Here is a 10,966-nt window from a genome sequence, read left to right as displayed (position 1 = left end):
AACATGTATTTTAAAAAAGACAGGCTGGTAATGAGGCAATATAACAACAAAACAACTTTTGATTTATTCGGCTCACCATGCATTAAATATAATATATTTTGTAAGAAAAACAGATTATTTTACATGACTTGATGGGGAAAGCCTTAGCTCTGCAGCCCTTGGCCAGTCTCCTTAGTAAAAGGAACAAGGATAGATTTCTCAAGGCTTCCTTTGACAACTCAATGCCTTGGTTTTAGGATGCAATTTATTCTCATAAAGCTAAACCTGTCTCTATTTCCAGAAAGGCATTCCTTCTTGAAAAAGGCAATATTAGATGCTATTTCCTTCCCCCACAAAACAATACTATTCCTTTGAATGTAGAAAATTCTAGCCCAATCCCAGATCCCAGAAAGCTACACATACACACACACACACACACACACACACACACACACAAACACACACACAAAAACACAAACACATACACACACACACACACAAACATACACACACCTATAAGCATACTCATTACAGTGTCTTAAAAAGTACAAACTTCTAGCTATAAAATAATATAAGTCATGGAGATATAATTCACAGCATGGTGACTATAGTTAATAACACTATATTGTATATTTTAAATTTACTTAAAAAAAAAAAAGTAGATCTTAAGAGTTCTTATTCCAAGAAAATTAGTTTGTGACTATGAATGGTGGTGGGAGGTAACAAGACTTAGCCTGTGATCACTCCACAATGAATGCAAATACTGAATCATTAAGTTGTCTACCTGAAACTAATACAATGCTATAATGACAAGAATGGCTCAATGAAAACACACATGGCCCTTTTCTTCCACTGAACTTTCCTGCTAGAATCTAGATGGGGGTCACCCATTAGCTGAGACTGAGTGAGGCTGGGCCTGTCTTTGAGCTGAAGTTTGGCTCTACCTGCTTCATCTTTTTGGGACCATGGACTACCTGGGGCATATGCTTTCACCAAGAGGGCAGAGACATAAGAGGACATGAGATGGGCAAGGGTCTGACAATATCTGAGATCAATTTCCTATCCTGGTGAATAGTTCTGTAATTTCTTTGTTTTCAATTTTATTCTGTATTTGTTTCAGGTGTACAGCTTAGTGGTTAGACAATCACCTACCTTACATAGTGTTTTCCTCGACATTTCCAGTACTGTAACAAAGTTATATAATAGTATCGACTAAATATCCTGTGCTTTCCTTACTCCCAGTGGCTATTTTGTAACTATCAATGTATGCTTATTAGTCCCTTCACCTCTTTCACCCAGTGCCCCAATCTTCTCCTCTCTGGCAACCCCCAGGTCACTCTCTGTGTCTATGAGTCCGAAAAATATGGAATTCTTTAGGAATCTGGATGCCATCCTTGCATAGGGGCCATGCTAATTGTCTTTGAATCATTCCATTTTTTTTTAACTTTTAAAGTACAGTTGATTATTTTTTATTTACTTCAGAGAGGAAAGGAGGGGGAGAGATAGAAACATCAATGATGAAAGAGAATCATTGATCAATTGCCTCCTGCACTCCCCACACTGGGGATCAAGCCCACAACCCAGGCATGTGTCCTTGACTAGAATCGAACCTGGGACCCTTCCTTCCTCAGACTGATACTCTATCCACTGACCCAAAACATCTAGGATTGCATTTTTACAATTTTAGTATATTAGTTGTTGTAGCAAGTGTACTCCTGCAACTATTTGAAGGTTGAAAGATTTGCTGATAGATGTGCTGAGTATACCATCAGGATCTCATTGCCCATAAATTGAGGATGATGAATCCATCACTGGAGGGTTATTTTTGGAATCACCTGTGAAAATGCTTCAAAAATGCGTAACTAATCATTAATACAACATGGTTGGTCCTATAACCTGTCTACTTCTTGATTACTTTAATAAAAGCTCTGCAGTAGAACGTAACACATGGGGCATTTCAGTTTCATCTGTCTTGTTACCTCTCAGTTGTTACTTATCATGTGCTTTATATATAGGCCTAAGTGATCAGGCATCAAGCCAACTGACCAAAAGGCCGGTAGCTATGATACACAATGACCACCAAGGGCAGACATTTAATGCAGGAGAGGAAACCACAGGTAAGGAAACATGGAACAGACTGATGGATCTCAGATAGGTCAGGGGGAAGGAGAGAAGAGATTAACCAAAAATCTTATATGCATATCAGAGGCCACAGGGCAAGGGACTCCACTGGTGCACAAACCCATGCACCAGGCCTGTAGTACATGAAATAAAAATATGTATTGAAATAAACATAATTGAATTCTGCCTGCATTATTTACTGGTTGTAAGATTGTGTTCAATTACTAGCATTAAGCCTTAAAGAAACTGTCTTAAAAAGCTGGAAAAAATAATCCCTCCTCTCTCACAATTATTTTAAATAGTGAAAGGAGCAATATTTTACTTGTGAGTCACTTAGCCATGCATCTAGCACATTAACACATGTAAAGATTACTTGCTCTCTTTCCCTCCAATTGGAAATTTGTATAACTGGAGAAATGAATAATTTGTCATGTGCACATTTTCAGGTAATAGCTCCAGTCATGCCAACTCTGTATGTTAAGTTGTAAATACTTAGAGTGAATCTATGCTACAACAGGCATATTTTTGCTACCAGAGCTTCAAAATGCTAAACATCATTAGATTTTTACTGTGTTTTCTTTTCCAGGTGTGTATGCATTGGAAACACAATGAAGTCTGTCTGTCCCCCAAAACCTGCTATGTCAGCAGGAATGACTGACAGGTTATGGGGGGCTGGGAGGAGGGACTGTCATAGAGTAATCAGGGAAAGATGCAAATCCACAAAATAACATCCTAATTCCATTGGATGCAATATTATGTCAAGTAAGGTGTAATGGGTTGCAATTTAACAGAGATTCATGGCGAATGGCACCCTGGACAATCCCAGGATGTAGGCAACATATGCTAAATTCCTCAGGGTGTCATGAGAGGGGCATGTGTGCTTGTTAGGGATGTGCCAGGGCATAGGCAACATATGTATTATGTTGCTCTCGGGAGAGGAGAGAGGATTACATGCAGAAAGACCTAGTCCGAAAGAAGAGTTTGCATCCTTTCTCGTACAGTTGGAAAAAATGACAGCATTGGAAGACAGCTTTACATTCATTTTTCTGACCAGAGGACACCTCAGAACAGAGTTTGGAAACTCCTAATGCAGAGGAAGAAGCATGGATTTGGGAGTCAAAGGAATTCTCCTCCTGTTATGATCACACTCCAGTACCTTCGCCTCTCTAAGCTCTCATTTTCTTCTCAGTAGAATGTGAACAGTGAGAGCATTTTTTAAAACAGAATTGTTAAAATAACTGAACCATAAAAATGAGAGCCAACATATATTGAGAGCTTCCCATGTGACAAGAACCATTGTAAGTATTTTCCACGTATAATCTACTTTTATCCTCATGAAAACTCTATGAAGGTACCTTATCTTCTCTTTCTCCCAAATGGTGTCCCCTAAATGTGTCAGGTTGAGGATATGAAGAAAAGTTCATGGGGGGAGTACATACAGTTAAAAACAAACAAACAAAAAAATAAAAAAACAAACAAAAAAAAACATGTTGAGTTCCGGTTAAACTGGAGAACCTATGGTTATTTTTTTTTTTTCTCTCTCCTTCCCATTCCTTTCCTCCCTGCCCCTCCTCCTCCCTCACTTCCCACCTTTTCCTTTGTCTTTTCCTTTCCCCTTTCCTTCTCTCCTCTAATTCCAATCACTTCTCTTGCTATCCAGTCCCTTCAATGACTTTGGACAAAGCAGGAATTAGTCGCCTACAGACTACCCTAAATGTTTCTACATCCATCTCATCCCTCTCCTTCCCTTTAAGGATGAGGACAGACAACCACTCCTAAAAGTGACCTCTGCAGGCTAAGAACCCCAGCACTGGATCCATTCCTACTACCTTTCCTGACTTACTGTGGTTCAGTCCATTCACCCCCAAACACATGAAGCTTTCAGCAGCCTACCTTGTCCCTTTAGAAAAGTTGTCTACTTCTAATCACAACCCAATCTGAGCTACATATAGAAAGCCTTCCCTCCCCTCACCCCACTCCCAGCCTCCATTTTCAGTACTTGGAAATTCTCTAAAGTCATCTAGTATATGTCCCTTGGCAAAATAAAATCTTCTTGACATATTTTTTTCTCTCCAGAGTAATAGATGTTGAAGTCCCACTGTCCCCCTTCTGCCCCTCACCCAAAAACCTATTCATTTCATTGTCCTGACTCCCAGTGGAGTACAGAACTGGATGTGGTATTTGCTTTTACTTTTTTAAAAATATATTTTAATTGATTTTTTTACAGAGAGGAAGGGAGAGAGAGAGTTAGAAACATAGATAAGAGAGAAACATCGATCAGCTGCCTCCTGCACACCCCATGGCCCCACTGGGGATGTGCCCATAATCAAGGCACATGCCCTTGACCGGTTTCAAACCTGGGACCATTCAGTCCGCAGGCCGATGCTCTATCCACTGAGCCAAACTGGTTTTGGCTGCTTTTACTTTTATAACCCAAACTAGGACCTTCAACATCAATGCATTTTCCTAAGAGCTGATCAGGATCCTGAGCTAAGTTGTTCCAGGGGAGTTGGATTTCACCCGAAAGCTCAGGCACATTCCCTGCACTTAAGAGCTTGTATGGCTCCGTGCTGTCATCAGAAAGAGTACTTCCTTCAAATTTGCAAAATCACAGGCTTTCGAGACAATTCCTCAAAGCCTCTCCTAGCTCCTCTTTGCCATTGGTATTGAGGGTGAGGTCAGTGGCGGGGATAGGTGCAACAGGAAGAGACAGACTAGGGAATCTGTCACAACAGCTTTAGGGAGTCAGTCAGGGGCCCAAGGGGTCACTATGCATGACAATCTCAAATGTCATTAGAACCTGTGGGCAAGGAAAAGGTACAAATCACCAAGGGTTTGAATTTTGTTTATTGCGGGTGAGTTTCCTGCAAAAGGCATGATCCTAAACCAATACATTCAAAAGACTATGCAATAATACCAGATAAATGTCTAGCATTTCCCCCCCCAGGCCTTTGAAAGAACATAACCACGTAAAAATACAAAATGCCCCTTTCCAGGAAGTTACACTGTGATTCTGGTATCTTAGGTACCACTTGATGGGATACAGTTAATGAGAAAATTAAGCCCTGGCCACAACGCCACATCTTCCTTTGTTCTTAATGAACATTGACATTAGGGCTCAATTAACAATGACACGTACAGTCACCTGAGCCTTTGCTCTGATTCCAACTCAGTCTGCCTGGGCCAGAAGGAGAGTCCCCTGTGTGATCAGATCAAAGACCCTATGCAGTGTCTTTTCAGTGCAGGGCAGAGACAAATTAATCATATCTATCTGATTTGAAGTAGCATGGTTGAAGGACCACTGGGGGAGAGGAGAGAGCATGGAGAAGTCAGACTCTAAACAAGTTTATGTCACCAAGAGACAAGGTCTCGTGCTAAGCAGTATCTGTTTGCAGTTATCTGCTTCCTATTTTTTTCTCCTCTTGTTTAAAATTAAATGAGCACTTTTCTTTTTTTCATAACAGATATAAAAAAACATTCTTCAGTCTTTATGGTTAGGATGTTAACTACAATTACATCACTATATCTTTATCTGCTTCGTTATACATTTTTTTATTTTTATTTTTTCATTCCAACCTCTTTGCGGAGCTCTTAGGGAGAAACTTTTGCTAATAATTAATGAGAGGATAATCCTGAGGAGACCATTTGAAATTGTTAAGTGATTATGAGTGTCATTTTAGAATCCGTATCAGCAAAATTTGGATTGGAAAGAAATGGTTGCATTGGCTCTTTGCATCTGGATGGATTGATATGTAAATGTGACAGATTCTGTCATCAAAAATCAATATAAAGCAATGTGTATGTATACATTCTTATAGAAAAGGATTGGAGTGCTCATGAACTTTGAGGGAGAATCTGATATTGAGATAATCAAAGTGCACCTTATAATCTGGGCATAAAGTGGTATATTAAATTCAATCACTCTTTATTCCCAATGCATGAAATTTGTGCACATTAAAAGGGAATTAGAAAAAAATATTTTAATATTGCTATTTGCACTTTCTCTATAATAGAAGTGTCAGATATGAAAGGAAATTAGTAATATGTATATGAAAATCTTCCTCCTTGTCAGAGTCTTCGGCATGCCACGTGAACCAGATTCAAGTCCCTGCCCACCGATGGAGACCAGTGAGGCTAATGTGAGGGAGCAGAGTGGACGGTGGTGGAACTGGGTCCAGGATGAAGCCAGAGACCTATTAGGCAAAGCCTTTTCAGGTATGGGGAGGATTTTGACTTTTGTCCTCATCTCTAATGGGAAAAGTGTTGGCATTAGGTAGGGAGGTCATCAGAATCACTTTGGATCAAGGTAGGAGAGAGACCATCAAGAGGTAGATCCATACTTCTCTATTCGTAATCCCAAAGAAAGGGCTGGTTATAAGATGAAGATGTTTTTGTCTGAGCTTCAGGCTTTGGGATTTTTATTTCCAACATCCTCAGAACGTCATTTATTTCTGCTCTGTCTGTTCCCTGTAACAGCTCGTTAAAAACAAAAGCATATGAGGGAATCCCAAAATTTACATACCAACCAATCACTCCTATCTTCTGAGTTCCTAATGTAACTATTTTCAGCAAGAAAGGAACCCTTCTGTCCCCAACCCACATGCTTTATGATATTTCTTATACGTAATTGGACTAAAGTCAGATATTTCTCTATTGTAGACACAGTTAGGAGATGATGGCAGGGGTGGGGTGTGTGTGTGTGGAATACAGGATGATAGCAGAATGGCCATCTCAGAAAAGGAGAGAAGCCACACAGTGTTGTCAGGATCTCCCTGAGTTTTGAACCCATTTAACACCAGACAGCCCTGAGAGGCAAGTTTCTCTATCTTCAATTGACAGAAGATCCCACAGCTACTATGAGTGGATATAGTATTTGAGCCCAGAAGATACTTTTTTTTATTCCAAATTCAATGCTATTAACCAGTTTACTATACTTTTACCTGCCAGTTGTTTTGAGCTACAGTGTGATGACATGAAAGTATCTCCAGGGGAGAGAAGACAGAAAAGTCCACCTCATGGACATCGCTTCCCTCCTTCTCACAACTCCAGGAACCACCTTACTCACAGAGTCCTAGAGCAAGCTGTGATACATCAAAATGGGATAGTGGAGCCTGCCACCTCCCATTCTACACAGCTTGGTAAAAGCAAAATCAAATCAAGAAATAAAAGCTCCTCACTCTTGATTGAATGCCCTTTTAATACACTGGGCTGCCTTGGGCTCTCCTGGAAAGGATTTGTGCTTCAACTCAGACTTGTCTCAACCAAAGGGCTATCAGTGCCAGGATAATGATCTGGGAATCTGTTTCCTGCTGCTACAGTGGAGTCATTTACACCCATGGATCCTGATCTAAGCATATCAAGGTTCTCTACAATCTCCACTCTCTAAGGATTGGAGCTAACCCAGAGCTCCAGAATATGCCATGTTTAACCATATAAAGAGTCAGGGGGAACTATGCTTCTTCAATCCACATTACTTACACCAGCCTTATCAGATACATGCCTTCTGCATGCTGTTATTCTCACCTAGAATGCCCTTCTCGTTTCTGTTTGCAGAGAGGACTGCAAAGCAAGCATGCTACCCAGAACTCTGTCATTATTTTATATCATACTAGGAGCCCAGTGTGTGATTTGAAATTGCGCAGCGCCACCCACCCTTGAGTGGCTGGTCTGGCCCTGCCTCGTTCCCTGGGCCTGGCAGGCAAATGGAGGCCCTTGCCACACCACCTCCGACAGAGAATGTGCAACCTCCTCCTGTCCAGTCAACCCATTATGGCACCCCGGTTAATTAGCATCTCTCTCTCTCTCTCTCTCTCTCTCTCTCTCTCTCTCTCTCTCTCTCTCTCTCTCTCTTTCTCTCCAAACACACACACACACACACACATAGATGTTACATGATCTTGGCCAAAGGCAATTGATAATTTCTATTAATTTCTATGACATAATCAACCTTTCTGTGGGCATGAGGCACAGGCATTCATTCATTTTTCAAGTTATCTATTTGGGGTCTTTTACATCAAGTATAGATTTAGGAATTTGGAACATTAAGAGTCATTAAGCCAAAATTCAGGGGAACGATTAATAGGTTAATAAATAATCTGGAAACCAACGAAGACATGTTTGCAATCAGTTGAAGCCAATAAATATTTAAATCTATACAGTATGTCAAAGGCTATTTATATTGAAATTCTCTTCTGGGCACAGATGATGTCCTTCTGTGTGACATTGCTTTATATACCATTTATTTTTTGCAACATATTTAATAACAATTTGTGTTATCTTTGTACTTTTGAAGTATAGTTATTTAACATGTCATATATTTATATCTCATGTTCTGAATGAATCTTTGAGACATTGTGTCTTGTGTGTGTATATCCTCTAAAAACAACTTACAAAATAAATGTTATTATAAATGTTGAATATTTGTTTTTATTTGAAAGTATACCACATAATTCATCAAAATTTGCATAAAATTGCATGTCTAATAAACTTGCAACCTTTCAACAATGATATGAATCACTTATAATTTATAAATATGATTTTAATCTCACAGAAACTTCAATCTGGCTGGTATTCATAGCTATAGATTTTATTTTCCCTTTTTAAAAAGTGTATCTATAGTACATGATAAATCCATTAGTTTAACCACATTATCTTAGGATCCTGTCTCTATATAATGTAATCTCCAACCCTCCTTTAAAAGTGTCAATCACAATTTAGCAACCAAATTACAATCTGAATATAGGAACAAATAATAACTTTGTTGGAAAAAAATCTCTCATGCAAAAGCAATGTTGTAAGAGAAAAATAAAGTAACATATATATATATATATATTTTTTATTCTAAAAAAAGTTAAAATATCTTGACATTTAACCCTTTCTTCTCCCCTGCCAAGTTCTTCCAGTTGGGATTTTATTTGCCATAATTGGATGCTATGAATGTTTGAATTAATTGCATATATGTGTCTGCCAATAGAACTCACGATAATTGCTTTAGTAGCAGATTGTGCTTAAAAAGGGAATCACAGAAAAACTCATGTTGTCTACCTTTCTATCTGAAGTTAACCAGCATAGGTCAAAAGTGACTACCATGCTCCCGTAGATTCTCAGGCCATAAATTTACTACAGAATAATATAGTAATCAGTTGTCATAATTGTGACTGAAATATAAGACTGTGTCATTATTAATAGCTTTTCTTTTTTATCAATGGCAGCAAAAATTCCTGGAACACAGGCATTTCTGCTCTCTATATTTTAACTGTGTTAAAGTGATCTGATGGTGAAGGAAAAAGGTGGATTTTGATTCATTTCTACATAGTTTGCCCCTAAGTGCAGGAGGGATAGGGTTATTGTTCACTCACAGTCTCTCTTCTCCTCAATTTTAATGTGATCACTTTCTGAAAATAAATGCATAGTGTCTGACATAGTCCTGGTTTAATACATGGCATATCCTCACTTTTTTTCTGGTTAAAAAGAAGGTGCCTGGCTGGTGCCTCAGTGGTTGAGCCAAGAGGTCCTGGTTCAATTGCCAGTCATGGCACATACCTGGGTTTTGGGCTTGATTCCCAGTAGGGGCCATTCAGGAGACAGCCAATCAAGGATTCTCTCATCATTGATGTTTCTATATCTCCCTCTCCCTTACTTTCTGATATCAATAAAAATATATGAATGATAAAATGAGGAAGTAATACTAGATCTACTTAACCACATCCATGCGGGCACATCTCTGTTCAAGGTCATGGCCATAAATAAAAAATCATTCTCTTATGAGAAGAATTTTTTAAGTTATGTGCAACATTCTATGTAATACAATTTGGAGCTTCAAATACAACTTTTCATTGAACTGTCACAAAGGGTTAAGGATGAAGTGATATAAAACAATATTTCCAACACTTTCAACTTCATTTTGGCATTGCCTTCTGAACCTTGCACATTTTCTATCTTTCCTGTATGGAGTAACTTATCAAGTGGTCCTGTCATGAGCTGGTAAAATTACTAAGAGCTTTCTGATTTCATAGCTTTTTTTTAATTATATTTGAGAGCTCCTCTTAAGTAGAACTAGAACTCCAGGGCCACTATTTTAGAGTTGTAAAGATTGACATCTAAATTATGATCTAAGGAAAGTACTAAGCCATAGCTTTCACTGAATGCGGAAAGAAGTAAAAAATGGATGTGTCTCTGAAAATGTTGGCTATTGGATCTCTCTCAGAAGTTTTCTAGCATATTAAATTCCAAATCTCAGCAATGAAATTATAATGGATATTTGGCTTACAACTATTACTCTTAGCTAATTTCCCGTTAAAGTTCTTAAATCTAGCTTTAAGTGATTCTCTCTCGTCCTGGGGAAAGTATGCTGGCATATGATTTAAGAGGTTATGAATTTCTAGATTTCTTAATTTACTGTTGAAATAGAGTAAGGGAAATTATGTTCTTATATTCTTCTTCAACTTAGGTATCATGGGATACACACACACACACACACACACACACACACACACCCCTCACCATTCAGGGTCATATTCTGTGTGCATAAACTTTCTGAGGTCAAATCTTTAACCAATAATAACATTGTCCAGGTTTCTTTAACATTAGGTATTGGGACAAATAAGAGAAATTGTGACAATTAAAGAAATATCACCTACATAATAATTCATCATTACTGGTAATCTAATTCCTTACTTATTTTGGATACTTCTTTTATTTCTGTTAACTATCACAATAGCCTACATGATCATTCATTGTTGCCTGGAATATTCTAGGTTTTTGCTTTTGTCCCTGCAAAATTATTAATGTTCATCAATACTAAAACTTGTACTTTCAAAAGAGTCCTAGTTTTGTCATCCTAAATATTAAATACTAGTACTCTATT

General features: G+C 38.4%; 1 non-coding gene across 1 annotated transcript; it reads right to left on the bottom strand.

Annotated features, from left to right (window-relative positions):
* Window positions 1–1,336: 1,336 nt before the first annotated feature.
* Window positions 1,337–1,438, bottom strand: LOC118721024. Its single transcript, XR_004988598.1, has one exon. It is a non-coding gene; the product is annotated as a U6 spliceosomal RNA (small nuclear RNA).
* Between the last annotated feature and the right edge of the window lie 9,528 nt (window positions 1,439–10,966).

This window comes from Pipistrellus kuhlii, unplaced genomic scaffold (genome assembly GCF_014108245.1).
Source record: "Pipistrellus kuhlii isolate mPipKuh1 unplaced genomic scaffold, mPipKuh1.p scaffold_m20_p_17, whole genome shotgun sequence".
NCBI classification, from domain to species: Eukaryota; Metazoa; Chordata; class Mammalia; order Chiroptera; family Vespertilionidae; genus Pipistrellus; species Pipistrellus kuhlii.
The sequence above is the reverse complement of the archived record's forward strand: the minus strand, read 5'-3'. Positions and strand labels throughout refer to the sequence as shown.